Source organism: Crotalus tigris, unplaced genomic scaffold, assembly GCF_016545835.1.
Source record: "Crotalus tigris isolate CLP2741 ecotype Arizona unplaced genomic scaffold, ASM1654583v1 scf7180000018085.976183, whole genome shotgun sequence".
In the NCBI taxonomy this organism is placed as follows: Eukaryota; Metazoa; Chordata; class Lepidosauria; order Squamata; family Viperidae; genus Crotalus; species Crotalus tigris.
Genome location: NW_024096816.1, coordinates 136,718 through 156,664, shown reverse-complemented (window position 1 = coordinate 156,664; position 19,947 = coordinate 136,718). Strand labels below are relative to the sequence as shown.

General features: G+C 43.8%; 1 protein-coding gene across 5 annotated transcripts in view; it reads left to right on the top strand.

The window, feature by feature from the left end:
• BCL11A (BAF chromatin remodeling complex subunit BCL11A) overlaps positions 1-19,947 on the top strand; it is a 238,749-nt gene that overhangs the window by 147,475 nt on the left and 71,327 nt on the right. The gene's annotated exons all lie outside the window — the stretch shown is intronic.

Genomic DNA, 19,947 nt, shown 5'->3' with positions numbered 1-19,947 from the left:
AAACAGGTACCAAAGAAGATAAGAGAACAGAGAAGGGATTATAGATTCCTCAGTGCATATTTAATCAAAAATAGTATACTGTTCAGATGGTTAATCCCAGATGGGATGTTGATATCATGGAGGGAGAGAAGAATTAAGATAGACAGCTTAGAGAAAGCACGAGAATTCTATGAACAATTGGAAGGAGTGGAGGAAGAGAATAGCAGCAAGGAAGAATTGGAATCCAAAAGCCAGGAAGACCAACAGCAAGAAGTAAGGGAAATAGAACAAGGAAGAAAAAGGACAGAGGAAAGAAAGAGGAGTAGGTCCAAGAACAAGACAAACACACAAATAGAACACACAAGTAGAAAATGGAAAAGGAGATTAGACTAATATCTATTAATATAAATGGATTAAATGCACCCGCAAAGAGAAAACAAATACTAACAAAATTAGCCAAACAACATATAAACATAGTTTGTTTACAAAAGGTACACATCAAAGAACAACACAGGAAATATTTGGAGTTCCCCAAATTAGGAGTATTATATACAGCACTAGCTGAACAAAAACAGAGAAGATTAGCGGTTTATATCAGAAAAGAAATTAATGCTAAATTGAAGTACCAAGATACAGATGGAAGAATATTAGCAATAGAATTACAAACCGAACAGAAATCATGGCTGCTAGTAATATATGCACCAAATGAGAATCAAAAAGAATTTTATTATACATTACATGAGAAACTTAATAGAAATTGGACAGGGAAATATTTGTATAGTAGGAGATTATAATGCGGTAGTGGATGTAAAAAAAAATCTATATTAGTGATACAAAAAATAAAAAGAAAAGGAAAACACTGCCAAGGACATTCTTTGATTTGGCACATGAATTTAATTTATCTGATCAGTGGAAGAAGTGGAATCAAAAAAAAAAGAATATACATTTTTCTCGAACCTGCATAAATCTTGGTCTCGAATAAACATGGCGTGGATGAATGAAGAAGTAGGGCAAGACATAGAGACAATAGAAATAATGCCAAATATATGGGCCAATCATAATCCTCTGGAAATAATTTGGAAAGGGCAGAAAAAAGTAAGAAGAAGATGGATAATGAACTCTCACATTTTGAAAGAAAAAGAATTTATAGCAAGGATTAGAAGGGAAATGGATTTTTTTTAAAGAGAATACAAAACAACAATCATTAGTATAAATTATTTGGGACACTGCGAAAGCATATTTAAGAGGCTTAGTAATAGCTTATATAGCAAGAAAAAATAAGGCGAAAAGGCAAACACAAAATATACTCCAGGAAGACATTAAAAAATTGGAATCTAAATTACAAAAAGAGCCCCAGGATGAATCGATTAAAACGGAAATGGTTTTGGCTAAACATAAATTAAACATGATAGATCCAGAGGAAAGAGCAAAAGAATTAAAAATATCAAAACAAAACTTTTTTGAACACGCAAATAAACCTGAGAGATGGCTCTCTTATAAATTAAAAAAAAGAGAAAAAGATTTATTCAGGAACTACATGATAAAAATGAAGAGTCACAATATAAAATGGATAAAAAGAAAGAAATAATTCAGAACTATTTTGAGTCACTATATAAAAAAGAGGAAATAGACTCTTTACGAGGACTTTGAAAAGATTATTATTGGATATGTATAATGATGTGTTAGAGAAAGCCAAATTACCAGACTCCTAGATAGAAGCCACCATATCCCTTATCCCAAAAGAAGGCACAGACCTCAATCAGATCAAAAATTATAGGCCAATCTCGTTGTTGAACACTGATTATAAAATTTTTACTACCATAATTGCAGAAAGATTGAAACTAATATTACAGGATATAATACACCCAGATCAAAATGGTTTTTTACTCACAAGACAAATTAGAAATAATACGAGAACGGTGTTAAAGGACTTAGAATATTACGAAGTACACCTGGGAAAACAGGTAGCACTAATTTTTTTAGATGCTCAGAAAGCATTTGATAATCTCATTTGGCAATTTATGTTCCAACAGATTGAGGACATGAAATTTGGAGGGAAATTTGAGAACATGATAAAGGCAATATATAAAACCCAAAAAGCCAGTGTGATAATCAATGGAGATAATACAAAAAGCTTTGAAATAAATAAAGGAGTAAGGAAGGGATGCCCAATGTCACCTCTACTTTTTATTTTGACTTCAGAAGTGCTATTAACTCAAATTAAAACTAATAAAGAGATAAAAGGGGTACAGGTTAAGACAGAAGAGTATAAGACACAGGCATTTGCGGACGATTTGGTCTTTTTTATTGAGGAACCACTAGAGAGAGGAAACATTTTGATGAACGAAATAGAAAAATACGGAATAGTGGCAGGATTAAAAATTAATAGAGAAAAGACTGAAATGTTAGTTAAAAACCTAACCGAAAAACAGAAAAGGAAATTAGAAGAGAATCTGGATTTGCAAATTGTAAAAAAGATCAAATATCTAGGAATCTGGCTTACCACAAGATGTTCCTCAATAAAAGAGGATAACTATAAAAAATTGATATTACAAATGAAAAAAGATTTTGAGACCTGGGGGAAATTACAATTATCATTATTAGGTAGGATTGCATTGATTAAAATGAATATATTACCAAGACTATTACATTTATTCCAAACAGTCCCGATAAAATTAGAGAAATTTTTTTTGAAGAATTGGACAAAATAATAAACAAATTCATTTGGTCGGGCAAAAAAGCATGGATAAACATGAAAATGTTACAAGATAGTAGAAGTAGAGGTGGACTTGGGCTCCCAAAATGGGAAATTTACTATCAAGCAGCTGGACTACTCTGGATCAAGGATTGGATAAACCTAGACAATAAAAGGGTTTTAATGATTGAAAGGCATGACTTACAGGTTGGCTGGCATGCCTTTTTATGGGGAAAACATAAGAAAACACACACATATTTTTATCAACATCAGATAAGAGATGCGCTGATTTGGACGTGGGAAAAGGTTAAAAAAAGACACTATAGGAAAATCCCAAATTGGATTACATCGATGGAGGCAATGATCCACCCTAACACCTTGGATAAAAAAAAAGATGATTAAATACAAAGAACTATTAGATAACCAAGGAAACCTCAAATCAAGAGAAGAATTAGAAGAACAAGGAATAATCATAGATTGGTGGCCATACTTACAGATCCAATCTAAACATAGTAAGGATATGGAAGAGCACAGAATAAGCCAGACCCCACATCAGTTGGATAAAATTTTAACAGGTAAGGAAGGAAAAATTTTAACCAAAAACCTGTAAATATTTATTAGAGGTAGATTTGGAGGAAGAAATAGTGAAAGGGCCAATGATAGCATGGGCACGAAATGTGGGCCGAAATATAAAACTGGAAGAATGGGAAAGATTATGGAATATAAATTGTAAACTGACATTGTCAACGGCATATAGGGAAAATCAATACAAAATGTTATATAGATGGCATTTAACATCGGCGAGATTGGCCAAAATGTACAAAAATATGAATCCGGAATGTTGGAAATGTAAAAATAAGGAGGGAACATTCTATCACATGTGGTGGTTGTGCCCTAAAGCAAAGACCTATTGGGAACAGATAAGGAACTGGATACAGGAGATAACTAAGATGCAAATTGAACTCAAACCTAAACTATTTCTTTTGGGTATAATAAATTTAAAGATGGAAAAACAACTCCAATACATCATTATACATATATTAACAGCAGCCCGCATAGTATATGCCCAGTGTTGGAAGGATGAAAACATACCTACAAACGATATGATTATATACAAAATTCTAGAATGTGCAGAAATGAACATACGCTAGAATTAAAAGACGAGGCAACAGAATTTTATGAAATATGGAACAAATGTTATGATTGGCTAGAACAGAGAAAGAAAAAGATATGATTACTAATGTAAATAAATTGTAAATAATGTATATGAGATGTATAACACAGTTCTGTTAAGGACAAAATGTATTTTTCATTTTTATTTTTGTTGTATAGTGAAAAAGGAATAAATAAAAATTTAAAAAAGAAAGAAAAATAGAAAGACTGAGTGAGTGAGTTTCCTGAACGCAGAGTGTCATTTTTCCCTTGTTAGTCTGTTGAAATACTTAGTACCTGCATTATTTATTATGCATGTCAGTTATTTTTGGTAAGAAAGTTACTTGCAAAAGAGATAATAAATTTTATGTGTACATAAGCCCAGAGGCAGTGACTACTTAGTGACACAGTTTGCAAGTTCCGTGCCTGTTAGGAATTTAAAATATATCTGTCCAAAATCCTGAAAAAATGGACAAACTCAAGAACACACAATCTCAGTATCATTTACATCAGGCTTTCCCAAACAGTGAGTTGTGCCTCTCTTGGTGAAATACAGAGAGAGTCCAGGGATGATGTGAAGATCCTTTCTGTTACATTGTTTAAATAAATATACTTAGCATAAGTTTCATTGTATTGTTTTAATTGTTCATTTTGTTTTCATTTTTGATATTTGGAATTTTAGGGGAGATGTATACATTAAAGGGAGGTGTGATGGCAAAAAAATAGCAACTCCTAATATATATCCATCTGAAAAGCTTTATTTTTGTCATTCTGCCATTTCTGATATGCTAGAAGAAAGATACTTTAGGGATAGCCATATTTGTTTTTATTTTAATTGAGTTAAATCATACTTAGTTTTTGTCCTGACATTTGGGCATTCCATTTAAAGGTTAGATGTAGCCCTCTGGAAAAGATTATGTACTCTGGCTCTTAGATGTTCTGCACACTGAATGTTCTTTCATAAAGTACTTACAGGAAAATCGGAAGGTTACAGCAATGCTTGGTATTAAACTTAATTTTATTTTAATATAATGGCCATAAATAGTCCAGAAACTGTAAACTTGATGTTGTAAACTTGATAATGAGATGGGCAGTATATAAGAGTCCCTTGATAATGAGATGGGCAGTATATAAATTTAATAAATAAATAAACTTACCATCCCTTTTGTAAGTAACTTTGTTTTATTTATTTGTTAAATTTATTTCCTGCTTATCTTGCCATGGGGCTGCTCTAGGCAGCTCACATTAATAAAAAGGGAAGAAAATGAAGTAAAATAATAGAAACAATTAAACAATGAGAAAGAATACAACAACATCAATATGATAACCAAAAAGATGGATAGCTGGAGAGAGAGCCAGGTTGGGGGGAAGATGGAGACTGCTATCAATCCAGCAGCCATCCCCAATGTGGCTTTAGTTAAATAGTCTTATTTAGTTGTGTCGACTATTTTTCAGATCTCAGAAATTGGTTATGTATATTTTCAAGTCCAATAAAACACTTTAATAACCACAGTCATTTAATAGCATAAGGCATATACTATAAGATAAACTATCCAACCTAAAAGCTATGGAAAAAAAAGCTAGATTAGAGTTATTGTCAGAATGCTACATAAAAATCTTAAAACGCAATATTCATGATATTAAGACTTATAAAATACAATACACTCTTATTGTTAACATATAAAATATTAGTTTGTTGGATTATATACTAAATTTTATACTATAATGTATACGCATGGATAAAAGTTATGTTAAAATCTACTACTACTACTACTACTACTACTACTACTACTACTACTACTACTAGAGTTGGAAGGGACCTTGGTGGTCTTCTAGTCCAATCCCCTGCTCAAGTAGGAAACCCTATACCATTTCAGACAAATATATATATCTATATTGGTGTCCCCTAATATAGAACCTACTTCCCAGGAAGTTCTCAGAACCTGGTCTCCTCTGGGGGAAACCGAACAGTTGGATTCCTCCCACTCCTCGTCACCTGCCTCCTCACCAGACCATACTCCCATTGTGGCTGCATCCACGGACAAAGCCCAGGAGGACATATGGTCTGCCCAATTTCAGGTGTTCATGCAGGATGCCTTTTCCTAGTTTATGGCCTCTAAGGGCCAAGTAGCATTTCAACCATCCCATAAGGGACGAAACAAGGCTCCGGCTACAAACATTTCTGAAACTTCTTCTCAAATAGGAGAGGGAGAATTACTAGACCTGGACATGTCGGACATGCTCCTTTCGGAGGATGAGGGGACCGCTCCTGAGCAGACAACAAGCTCTGGCCTCTTTGATCCAGCTCTTCTTAAATCACTTTTGATAAAGGCAGTCTCTACGGTCAACTTGACCTCAGTTCAGGAGGAAACTCCTTCCACAAGCAAGGAGGCAAACCCTCTCTTTGCCAAGAAAGTTCCACAGGACAAGTACATTCCTTGCCCTGAGGTTTTCCGCACCACGGTAGAGGAGCAGTGGGGTTCCCTAGCAACGCTACCTGCACCTAACAGCATGGAAAGGAAGCTATTCAATGTGTCTCCTTCCTTTTCGGGCATGCTAGAGGTCCCCACAGTAGATAGTCCCCTGATCTCATTATTCTCTACTTCTGCGATTCCAGGAGACATGGCGGAGGCCTTGAAACCAGAGGAAAAGAAATTTGAACACTCCCTCTGTTGTTCACACATGGCCGCAGCCTGGGTGGCCAAGGCGGCAACATCATCGTCATTCTTCGCCAGGGCCTGTATCATGTGGCTTCGCGAGCTACAAACCACTGTACCTCCAGACCAGGTCAGATCTCACCAAACTTTGGCCAAGATACTGGCCGCCTCACAATTTATGGCTGATGCCTCACTTCACGCAACCAAGTATGCAGCAAGATCAATTGTGGCCACAGTAGCCTCTCGCAGATTACTGTGGCTTAAAAATTGGAAGACAGACCTAAAGGCCAAATGGCGTCTATCCACATCTAAGTACAGTGGGTCACTCTTGTTTGGACCCATTTTGGATCCACACGTGAGTGAGAGTAGAGACAAAAGGAAAATTCTAGTCCATCCATCAAAGAAATTAGACAGGAGAGGTGCTCAGGAATTCCGGAGACAAGGTTTCCGTCCAGGCAGCTCCCGGGACTGGAGACAGCCCTTTCGATCAGGGCAATCCTGGGACTGGTCTAGAGGCTCACGATCCTTCTATGCAAGACAGGATCGCTCCCAGGATCGCCCAAACATGGGAGCCAGAGGCCAATTCCAATCCAGGCGTCCCTTTAGAGGATCGGGAGGCCGACCCTTTAAACGCTCCAAGTGACGCCATGCAGGACACTCCCATAGGAGGTCGGTTAGGGAATTTCATCGAGGTCTGGGAACAGACCACGACCGACGCCTGAGTATTGGAAACAATCAGACATGGCCTAACATTAGATTTTTGCTCTCCCCCACCAGACCGATTCATCAGATGCCCCATTTCCAGAAGGACACACAAGGCAAGGTTGGTAACCTCGGCCATTGCACACCTCTTATCAATTCAGGCAATAGAAAGGGTACCAAAGGAAGAGGAAGGAAGAGGATTCTACTCCATCCTCTTCATGATCCCAAAGACATCAGGAGGGTGGAGAGCGATACTGGACCTAAAAGGCCTGAATTATTATGTAACCTACAGGAGGTTCAAAATGCAATCCCTAAAATCCATCCTAGCCAGTGTCAGGAAGGGCGACCTCCTATCCTCATTAGATCTCAACGGAGGCGTACCTGCATATTCCCATCCACCCCAAATACCGCAAATTCCTCAGATTTACCTATGCACACCGGCATTACCAATACAGGGCCCTACCCTTCGGACTCTCCTCAGCCCCAAGGGTATTTACCAAAATCCTAGCAGCAATAGCGGCCCATCTTAGGTCGATGCCGGTGCGTATTCAGTTTTATCTGGACGACATCTTGATTCAGTCCAGCTCACACGAGAAAGCAAAATTAGACCTTCAGACCACAATCCGCATTCTACAGGATCACGGATTCTCAGTCAATCTAGAAAAGAGCCATCTCACTCCCACAAGGAAGCTCCAGCATTTGGGAGCGGTGATAGACTCATCCCAGTGCAGGGTATACCTTTCCCAGGAGCGTCAAAGCAGCATTTTGAAGCTGGTTCATCAACTTCAGAGAGACAAGAGAGTACCTTTGATTCAGCTCTCGAAGCTCCTGGGGAAAATGATATCTTGCATGGGCATTGTCCCATGGGCAAGACTCCACTCAAGGGAGTTGCAGTGGTTCCTTCTCCACTATCAGAGGAGGAACCTCAGTACCTCCAGCAGGAAGGTCTTGGTACCAAATCAATTACTAAGGTCACTAAATTGGTGGATATCACCCATGATGCTCAAGGGAAGCATATTCAGGGAACCAAACCGGGTCACGCTCATGACAGATGCGAGCCTATTTGGATGGGGAGCCCATCTGGGAACCCAGATAGCGCAGGGCCAGTGGAATCAGTCGGACCTCACTCACAGCATCAATTCACCTGGCTCTACGTCAATTCTCCCACCTAGTAACGGGAAGGCACGTTCTCGTTCTAACTGACAACGTAGCAGCAAAGGCCCATGTCAACAAGGAGGGAGGAACACGATCCGTGGAACTGATGCAGGAGGCATCAGCTGTGGCTCGGTGGGCGGAAGCAAAATTGGGTTCCATCAGAGCGGAACACATCTCAGGGGAGGCAAATTTCCAGGCAGACTCCCTGAGCAGAGCCAAGGTGGATCAGTCGGAATGGCGTCTGGATCCGGCTCTGTTCGAGGAGATCTCCCGGAGGTTCGGACGACCGCACCTGGACCTATTTGCCACTCCGAAGAACACGCAACTACCCAGGTTCTTCTCCAGATTCCCGACTCCGGGATCGGAGGGAACGGACGCTCTCAGGTGTCGGTGGCCGGCACAACTCCTGTACGCCTTTCCACCACTCCCATTAATTCCGGCAACCATTCGCAAATTGATCCTGGAAGGTGCAGAAGCACTCTTGATTGCTCCACACTGGCCATGGCGTCCGTGGTTTGCCGACCTTGTGGACCTCTCAATATCACCCCCGTGGAAGATTCCTCCGGACCGAGTGAGACTCAGTCAGGGCAAGCTTCTACATCCAGACCCTCAATGGCTACAACTAGCCGCTTGGCATTTGAGCGGCAGAGTTTAACCATGCAATCCTATTCCTCAGGGGTGATATCGATCATTCAAGCATCAAGACGACCTTCCACAAACAGGATCTACGACGCTACATGGAAGGGGTTCTGCAGGTGGTGCTTTCTACATCACCTAGATCCAATTTCAGTGAATATTCCCAATATCTTAGACTACCTATTAGAAGGTCTTAATAAGGGCCTTTTAGTCAACACCATTCGTAGGCAGGTAGCGGCCCTCTCAACTGTCCTTCCCTGTGACAATTCAACTTCTCTGTCGCAACATCCGGCGATTAGCGCCTTTTTAAAGGGAGCAGTCAATACGAAGCCTCCTGTTATACACAGATATCCTTCTTGGAACTTGTCTAACGTTCTTCAAGCCTTGACAGCTGCACCCTTTGAGCCTCTCGACTCATGCTCTCTCCATCACCTATCATTAAAGGTAGCCTTTCTAGTGGCTATCACTTCAGCGAGAAGAATCTCTGAACTAGCAGCACTATCAGTCAGGAAGGATCTCTGTACCTTCTTCAAGGACAAGGTGGTCCTCAGATCGGACCCTGCATTCATTCCGAAGGTAAACAGCATCTTCCACAGATCTCAGGAACTGACCCTTCCTGATTTCTGCCCGAATCCCAGACATAGGCTAGAACACAGAGGGCACAAACTGGACATGCGTAGAGCGCTGTGTTACTACGTAAAGCGCACTTCGTCTTTCCATAAGACGGAAGCTCTATTTGTTTCCTTCCAACCATCAACTATGGGGAAGAAGGTATCATCTTCTACCATAGGAAGATGGATCAGAGCTTGTATAGCCCAAGCCTACGTCTCTCAGGCAATTCCAGTTCCACCACATGTAACTGCTCATTCAATGCGCAGCGCGGCCACATCAGCAGCGTGGTCCACACAAGCTTCAGTGGAAGAGATTTGTAAGGCCGCAACTTGGTCTTCTCCTTCCGTATTTGTTAAGCATTACCGTTTAGACTCCTTTGCGGCAGCGGATGCTGCCTTTGGTAGAAGAGTGCTACAGCAAGTTGTCTCTGCTCAGGATCCAGGGGCCTAGACACTCCCTCCCAGGGGGACATGAGGGCTTTGGTATGTCCCGTCCATTGGACTCTACAGCCATCCTGCTGGAGAAGGGGCGTTGTCTTACCTGCACGCCTTTTCTCAGCAGGATGATGTAGAGTCCAAGCCCCCCCAGGTATTAGGTCTAGGCAGGCATTGGACAAGGAGCTACTATATTGAATTCAACAAACAGATCTCGCCTCAGTCAAAACTGGGGTCACGCCCAAGGGAAGGGTGTGGCCAAAGTTTTTACCCAGTCTGCCGGGCAGGAAGGCTGTCATAGAACCCATCCATTGGACTCTACATCATCCTGCTGAGAAAAGGCGTTCAGGTAAGACAACGCCCCATTTATTCTTTAAGATGCTACCAGCCATTTATTCATCTAAATATATTACATTATATATGTAACTTCAAAAATGCATATATATGCAGCACTCCACAGGAGATTTAGGAAGGTCTCCTGTGGAGAATGAGCTTGTCTAAGTGGTTCAGTAATTGTTGAACCTTTGACACACAGTAACATACATTCTACTATATGTCTTAACCATATATCACTGACATATACCACTGTGTGTAAATAAAGTTTGGGTTCCACTGTACAGTTTTGAAGATAAAGGAATACACACACACACACACACCCCTCTGTTGAATAAAAATCCTGAGATTAAATATGCATTATTAGCATGTAAAACAGGCTATTAGTTAAGCTATAGTCTAGGGAAAATAGCTAAGTTTATTGCTCTACTATAATTCTCTTTGTTTTTGTTGGATTGGAATGCTAGAAAACAATATCTTCTCCTCCCCCGCTTGTTATCCACACTTTAGATTTTTATTTTATTATGCATTAAAGTCACTGTTGGTTCCTGGTAACTGACTGGACTAGCCACTTTCAATTTCATTTGGGTAGATAACTAGATCACAAAATCACCTTTGTGATTCAATTTTTTATGTAGTTTGATTTTTGGTTTATTTTGTTTTGTGAGTGCTAGTTAAGAGGTATAGAAATGAAGGCAATAGCTGGCTATAAAGAAAGATCAGGCGCCATTGATCGTTGGTTGTTGGTTCCAGAACAAAAATAAAAAAAAATGTTTTAGGTTTGGTTTTTTCCAGCACTTCTGCATCTAATGCTTTGTTCTGGAAAAAGTACTAGTAAAACAAGGTTTTTTATATATTTGGTCATTTTGCTAGCAACAAAACTTTTGGGGGAGGCAGACAAAGAAGAAACTCTTGGTGTCACAGCCAAGGACAACTATGATATTATTAGCAAAGCATACTAATGCAAAGGAAGGAAACGTGTTGAACACGAGTATGTGCAGGAGATGTGGAATACTGTGGGAGCATGCAGATCTCACCAAATTTTCATGTGGTAGTTGAAGTGTGTTTGAAGTATATATGTAGTCAAATATTTCTCCTATGCCCTTTCTTAAATATAGGCTGTGTATGCTGCCAAAAAAAAAAGAATATCTAATTTATATGCCAAGAAAACAAGGGCTTTTGTTAAACTGGCACAAATAAATATAAAACACAGTAGACTATTAAGTATAGATCATGGGTTTCACAATCCTTGCAAGCAGAAAATTAGCAAGGTTAAAAAAAACTCTGCTAATCTCTTCTCTGCTGTGTTGATTTTTTTTTTAGTTTCAATGAATTTTTCTTTAAATTGGGGAGTATTTAAAGTCTTTAAATAAGTCATATATAAACTGGCAGCCATTCAGAATCCTTCAAGTTTGCTAGTGCAGTTCTCCAGATTAATTTATATCTAGTGTAATTAAAAAGAATTACTATGTGTCTCTTTCTCGCACGTCCAGTGAACTAAAGTATCTTGTCTGTAGTGTTCCTTCTCTGACTTGTAGTTGTCCTTACTTCTTCCTCTGTGTATCTAATTAAACAAGCTTACATACACAAAGTTAGATACTCTAACTAGATTAAGATTGAGTGTAAACCTGTTTTTCTGCAGCACTGGAGATGGAGAATCCACCAATGGGTTTAGACTCTGTTCCTGCCCAATCAGATCAAGTCAGTCAAACTTGCTACACCTGTCCTAGGGTGTCCCAGTCTCAACTTGATCTTGCTCAGGACAGACCTGCAAGATGGCTCTTATCCATTGGTGGATTTTCCATTTTCTCTGAGTCTCCTGGCGCTGTCCGGACTGACTCCTAACATTACAGATTCCCTTTTCCCACTCTCTCTTGTCAGCAAAGCTCCAAGTTCTCTGTTGCTTTTAGTCTCCCTGAGACTTACCTTCCTCTCTCCCCACACAGCACTGGGATCAGTGCTGCAGCTCCCCTGCCTTCCCTCGTTTCTGCTTTTAAACTGTTAACCTTCCCTTTTCGTTCGGAGGAGACTGCGGCTGCAGCTCTAACAGCCAGACGAGCGTGCGCCGTCAGGGAAATCGGCCACTCTCTGACCAGCTGGGAGGCGGCCGTTTGAAGCTGCGTGCATTCGGAGGGTGCTCGGACGAGCCCCTCTCAGCCTCTAAACGCGGCTGCCGCCCTCTAGGGGGTCGCGAACGCCCCAGTTTTGCCGGCAACCTTTCCGAGGCCTGCAAGAGCCGGATCAATAATTTCCAAGCGTTTGAGGCCTGACTGCCATTCTCCTCATGCGGCTACCATTTTGGGGACCGCATGGCAGCTCGACTTCTTTCGCCCAGGAAAGCAGCCAGAGGAGGGGGCTCCCATCTCCACCCCTCTGCGCCCAATTAATCATTGACCTAAAAAGGGGGAACAGGATCAGACAGACCATAAAAGAGGAGATATAAGACGGATCCAGCACCCTCTCCTTAAATATTGGAGTGCAGGCTCTGGTGCACGGCCGCCATTTTGGGTGGCATTTTCCTCCGTGCCTCTGCTGCGATACAGGCCTTAATCCTCCATAGACCAGTTAGAAACACGTGAGCCAGTACTCCTCAAGACCAGGAGTGCAGTCTGTAGAGCGCGGCCGCCATTTTGGGAGGCATTCCTCTACTGTTATACAGGCTTCAAGGCCTTACCCTCACAAGAAATTCCTCAAAGATCTCTAGGAGGTAGCACCCCTTTCCATTTCCTTTCTCTTCTTGCCAGATTACTAAAGCCTTAGAGAATACACATTCTCCTGGCCTATTTTCTCTTAAGATCTTGAGCCGCTGTCTCCAGGCCTGTTCACCTCAGTGTGGGCAGAGACTTTGCCGTCTCACAGGCCCATCTGTCATGTAAGCCGCGTTGCCATCTCTCAAGCAGCTGGCCAGGCAACACTGCGCAGCCACAGACGCGACCGGTCACTCAGCAGGACCGATCTGGTGACCAGGGGAGCAGGGAGACCAGTACATTCCCTGCTCTTTACTCCTTTCCTTTCTCCTATGCCTCCTCAAACAAACCAGGGGTACCTTTTCGTGCTCCTGTGTTTATCCCACCAAAATGGAGGACAATATGGTCCCTACAAGCAAGGATACCTTACCCTCTTCGGGCCGGAAACGGCACAAATTCTCCAACCAAGAGGCCGTTGGTAGGATCTCGGCCAAGGCCATTTCGGCCGGGAAAACCTCCAAAATGGCAGAGAAGCAGGCCAGCAGGAGACACCAGGCCCCGAAGAAAGAATTCTCCAAAGCACAACAGCAGGCCAGGGTCGAGGCTGAACAGGCCAGGGCCCCTCCCTTTGACTTATCCCTGGGACCTTCTATTTCTTCCCAGGGGGTCTGGTCACCCAGAGAACTTCTCACTTCTACTGTTGTGCCTGGTCTAGACTGCGATGTTTCTCAATCTTTACTGGTCCCACAAACCCAGCGCCTGGTATCTGAAGCCACCTTTACTCCCCCGGCCACTGGACTCAGGATAGCCGAACCAGCCAACCTTCCTCCCGAGGACCGCCTCCAGGCGCTAATTGCTAAGGCGGTAGAGCGAGCTCTCAAGGCCAGGTCACAGGCACCCAGGGCTGAGTCGGTTAGTTCTCTACTGATCCCTCAATCAGCTACCACAGCATACCATGTGCCTTCTTCCCCGTCCTAGTCCTCATACTCCAGGGCTTCATCCCCTCCAGAGCTAGATGCCCCATGGTGGGACGAGGGTGATCCTTCCCCGGAACCACCATCCTTTGGTGGTCTGTTTAATCCTTCTCTTTTTCTCCCCCTGCTCCACAATGCCAGCTTCACAGCTCATATCGGGCGCGATGCACAGACTCAGAGGTGGATCCAGTCTTCACCGAACCAGTAACAACCCAACACCATATGCCCTGTCCTCCCCTTTTTCTCAATGCGATCCGGAAACAGTGGGCCTCCCCGGGCACCTTCCCCCTCCCCAGTGAGAACGACAAAAAACTGTTCAGCGTTGCCCAGGATTTGGCTGATGCACTGGAGGTGCCCGTGGTGGAAGAGCCCCTTGGTCCTCTTGTATCCCCCACCGCTATCTCGGGATATATCTGAAGCCCTGAAGGCAGAGGATCGCAGATGGGAACTGACGTTCTGCAGAACCCATCAAGCTGCGGCGTAGACTATTAGAGCAACCACCTCAGCATCCTTTTTTACTAGGTCCTCTCCTGGCTCCGACAGCTCTAGGCCAGAATTCCCCAGAGGATATCCGCACACATCAGGACCTAAGCAAACTGGTAGCGGCCACGGAATATGCTTCTGATGCAACCCTACAGGGAGCCAGGTTTTCTTCCAGGGCCTTGGCATCTAACGTGACAGCACATCGCGTGCTCTGGTTAAAACACTAGCATGCTGATGCTAAATCCAAATGGTGCTTGTCAGCAGCTCCATATCAAGGAGGTAAACTGTTTGGGGAAGCCTTAGCACCTTACTTGACAAAAAATAAGGACAAACGTCAGGTGCTCAACCATCCCATAAAGCGAACTGACAGACAGGCCAACTCTTACACCCGGAGACAGTCCTTTCGGTCAGGAGCTAATCCCAGCTATACCCAGCCCAACGTTCCCTTTCCTGCCAGGCAAGACAAGCTGCCTGACAGAACGTTTTCCAGACCCAGACAACAATTTCAGGGCAAGCGGTCCTTTCGAGGGGGCGGCCGCCCATTCCAATCGTCCAAATGACTCACAGGTGGCTCCTCCCATAGGGAGCAGGTTATCCCTTTTCACCCATCAGTGGGAGACCACCACTACGGACGCCTGGGTCCTGAACACCATTCATCACGGCCTGTCCCTGGAATTTATCTCTAACCCTCCAGGATGTTTCATATTTTATCCCCAGTTAAGAAATCCCAAAAAGATAGGTCCAATGCAAGAGTCCATTCGTCACCTCTTGAGCATAAGGGCCATAGAACTGGTGCCGCTGGGTCAGAGAGGTCGAGGATTTTACTCCATCCTCTTTGTCGTCCCCAAGGCCATGGGGGGATGGAGAGCTATCCTAGACCTAAAAAGGTTGAACTATCATCTTGCATGCCGAAAATTCAAGATGCAAAGTCCGTCTTGGGAAGCGTAGGAAAGGGAGACTTCCTGACGTCCATCGACCTCATGGAAGCGTATCTCCACATTCCCATCTCTTTCAACCACCGCCGGTTCCTACAGTTTGCCTACAGAGGTCACCATTACCAATACAGGGCACCCCCGTTCGGTCTGTCCTCGGCTCCAAGAGTCTTTACCAAGGTCCTGGCGCTTCTGGCCACTCACCTGAGACTGGTGCCTGTCCGAGTCCAGTGTTACCTGATCCAGTCATTGTCGATCCAGTCATTGATCCAGTCCGCTCAGTCGGACCTTGGACTGGTGATAAGGATGCTCCAGAATCACGGGTTCTCGTTAAATTTCTCCAAGAGCCATACGGCCCCTAAAACCAGGCTATTACACCTAGGGGCAATCATAGATACGGTAGAATGCCAGGTCTATCTCTCCCAGGAACACCGGGACAGCATCCGGGAGTTGGTCCTCCAAATATACAGAGACCGAACAATGACGTTGGCCATCCTCTCCCAATTACTAGGGAAAATTATTTCGGCCCAAGCAATCGTCCCTTGGTCCAGGCTTCATTCCAGGAACCTCCAGTGGTTTCTACTCCCCTTTCAAAGACTCAACACCAGTTCCTCCAATCGAAGGGTAAGATTCCCTCATCACACCTTGTGACCTCTCAAGTGGTGGCTCTCACCGGCCATGTTCAGATGGTCCTATTTCAAGGAACCTGGTTGACTCACCCTCACGACTGACACCAGTCTCTTCGGTTGGGGAGCACACCTTCGGTCGCAGTGGGTCCAAGGCCGATGGTCCCGCTCAGACCTCCAGCACAATATCAACTGGCTGGAGCTCAGAGCCATACACCTAGCACTCTGTCACTTCCGCAGCATGGTAGCGAAGCGTCATGTATTGGTCCTCACAACGTAGCGGCAAAAGCTCATGTGAACCGGCAAGGGGGCACCCGATCCCATGCACTATTGCTGGGTTCCTGGGCAGAGATCAACCTTGCCTCCATCAGGGCCGACCACATATTGGGGAGGCGAACAGACAGGCGGACTTCCTGAGCAGGTCGACAGTGGAACACTTGGAATGGTGCCTGCATCTGGATATCTTCAGAGAGATCTCTGACTGCTTTGGCCTACCGATAATAGACCTTTTTGCCTTCCCGACGAACACTCATCTACCGAGGTTCTTCTCCCATTTCTCTTCCCCAGGAGCAGAAAGGGTGGATACTCTAAGGTGTCCTTGGCCGGAGGGACTGCTCTACGCCTTCCCTCCTCTCCCTCTCCTTCCGGCGGTTGTCCGCAAGCTCCTTTGGGAAAGGGTGGAGGTTCTTCTTGTGGCCCCGTACTGGCCGAGGAGACCTTGATTCGCCGATCTCGTGAACCTCTCCATAGTGCCCCCATGGAGGATTCATTCGGATCGGGTCTCACTCAGCCAGGGGACCCTGCTTCATCTGGATCCTCAATGGCTCCAGTTAGCCACCTGGCACTTGAGCGCAGGATCTTATCCCATGAGTCCTGCTCACCAGGAGTCATTACCATGATCCAGGCCTCCCATTGGCCCTCTACCAACCGTATTTATGAGGTCACGTGGAGGAACTTCTGTTCATGGTGCATGAACCATCCCTTGACCATACTAGACTTAACAATCCCAAAAATATTAGACTACCTTCTGGAGGTCTGGAGAGGGACTTGGCCCCGAACACGTTACACAGACGCTGCTCTCTCCACCTTACTTATCTATGACAATGCAGTATCCCTTGGTCAACATCCATTGATTGGCTCATTCATCAAGGGTGCCACAAACACCAAGCCCCCTGTAGTGCATAGGTACCCCTCTTGGGAACTGCCACGGGTTCTCCGGGCTCTCACCAGGCTGCCCTTTGAGCCTCTCAGGTTGTGTGATCTGCGATCCTTATCTCACAAGGTCGCCTTCCTGGTGGAAATTATTTCCGCGCGACAGATATTGGAATTAGCGGCACTTTCCACCAGGGATGACTTATACATTTTTCACCGGTACTGAGTGGTCCTTCGTCTAGACCCTTCCTTTCTCCCTAAGGTCAATTCTCTATTCCACAGGGCTCAGGAAATCGTGCTTCCAGATTTCTACCCTAATCCATCTCATGCTCTGGAATGGCAATGGCACCTTCTGGATATTCACAGAGCACTCCATTGCTACATCACACAGATGGCTGCCTTCCGCAATTCTGAGGCCCTCTTCGTTTCCTTCCACCCTTCTTCCAAGGGTCGGAAGGTATCCTCCATGATTGGCAGGTGGATCAGGGCGTGCATTGCGGAGGCGTACCAGTCTGAGTCGTTGCTGGTTCCACGACATGTCACGGCCCACTCAACCCATAGTGTGGCTACTTCTGCAGCTTGGGCCACTCAGGCGTCCATTGAGGATGTTTGTAGAGCAGCCACATGGTCTTCACCATCGCCCTTTATATGTCACTATAAGATAGATAGGTTCGCCTCGGCAGAGGCCTCCTTCGGCAGGAGAGTTCTCCAACAGGTCGTACCTCGAGGTGTCACACCGGACCGGCCTGCTCCCCTCCCTCAGAGACAGTAGGCTTTGGTATGTTCCATTGGTGGATTCTCCATCTCCAGTACTGGAGAAGGGGTATTGTCTTACCTGAACGCCTTTTCTCAGCACGGAGATGGAGAATCCACTCCCGCCCTCGCAGGTTATTTAGCCCTAGGGTTAGATTCATGAGCCAACACGTCTTGTTGTCAGTCAATGGCTTTGCCCGTGTCGAGACTGGGACACCCTAGCCCAGGACAGGCATAGTAAGTTTGGCTGACTTAATCTGATTGGGCAGGAACACAGTCTAAACCCATTGGTGGATTCTCCATCTCCGTGCTGAGAAAAGGCGTTCAGGTAAGACAACGCCCCTTCCCTATTCAGGTCTCCACAGCCTCCACATATTAAGAGGTAACCTTGACAACATCATTTGATTGGCTGGAGAGATCTGTAATTGGGTATTATTAGCATACTAATGATAGCCAACCTTGTGCTGATAGATCAATGATTCTCAGCCTTTCTAATGCCGTGACCCCATAATACAGTTCTCCATGTTGTGGTGACCCCCAAGTGGGTGTGGCCACCAATAAGAGGGAGTAGGACAGCTAGGGAAAAGGGAAAAAAATGGCGGACAGCATGGTTTGGCGACCCCCATGAAATGGTCATTCGACCCCAAATGGGGTCCCGACCCACAGGTTGAGAACCACTGTGATAGATGAACTCACGTAGCTGCTTTGTGTAAATTTTAAATGGGAGTAGGAAGAGAGTAGAGCCTGGAAGAATCCCGCAAATCAAAGGGTTAAGACTTAACTTTTCTCCTCCACCAATACTAACCAGAACAAGCCCCAGAACGAAAAAGAGAACTACCACAACAACGTGCCTTCCACTCCTAACCCATGAACTTCTCCAGAAAAATTCCATGATTGATGGCATTGAAGACTACCAAGTGATTAAAGAGGATGAATATAACACTATGACCTTGATCCCACCAGACATCATCCTCAAATATGATCAGTGCCATCTCAGTATTTACATGGGTCTGCAACCCAACTCAAAAGAATCTAAATAATCTCCTTCTTCAGCAGCAGATTTGAGATTGAAGTTTAACCCCCTTTTCAACCATCTGCCTAAAAAAGAAAGATTGGAGATAAGGTAAAAATTATCCAATACTCTTGGGTCCAGTGATAGCTTCTTGAGAAGACAAAGACCCACCACCTCCTTAAGTGCAGGTGGGACCACTTCTAAACTAAAAGAATTATTTTACTATTGCTTGGATCTAACTATATATTACCTCCTATTCGCCATGCTTACTATTCTGAGAATGCTGTTTTATTCCTTAGGACCAAGAGGCTGATATTTATTTCAAATAAGCAAGTTAGACAATTCCATAGGTCCTGCACAGCCAGAGACCAGCTTAGAAATTTGAGTGACAGATGTCCTAAATAGTCTTCAAGTAATCCAATAGATGTTCCTTTGGTCCCATTGGATCATCTTGAATGGATTTGCTTGCCATAAATAGAAATGTGATTAACACACTGTGGCTGTTTCACTTTGGAATTCTTTTTCTTGGGAATTGTGACAAACATCTTGGTATAATTTTTGATAGCCCTTTATGAAGTTTTAATGTTTGCTTGTTTTCCTACTTTTATTTTTTAGTTCCAACATATGTTTTTAAAGATTTTGAGTGGGAAGGTGTTCGTAAAGGTATTTCTGTTCTGTTTCTTTAGCAATTTTTAAAGTTTATAATTGCGTCACTGGATATAAATAACTTACATGTTGGTATTGTCCATCATTTTGAACACTCATGTACTGGAGAAAAAATTGCTCAAAAGTCAAATAGATAAAATTAGAGATTAAAGATTTCCTGATTCACCATTTAAGTATTTCTGCTGCTGTAGCTGCTGTATTTCTCTCAATAGTTCTAAATAGCATTAGAAATTGTGGAGCCTTTTATATCTTTCACAGAGACATAATATATAATTGAAGCATTTTCTTCTGTCCAAAGTAAACTGTT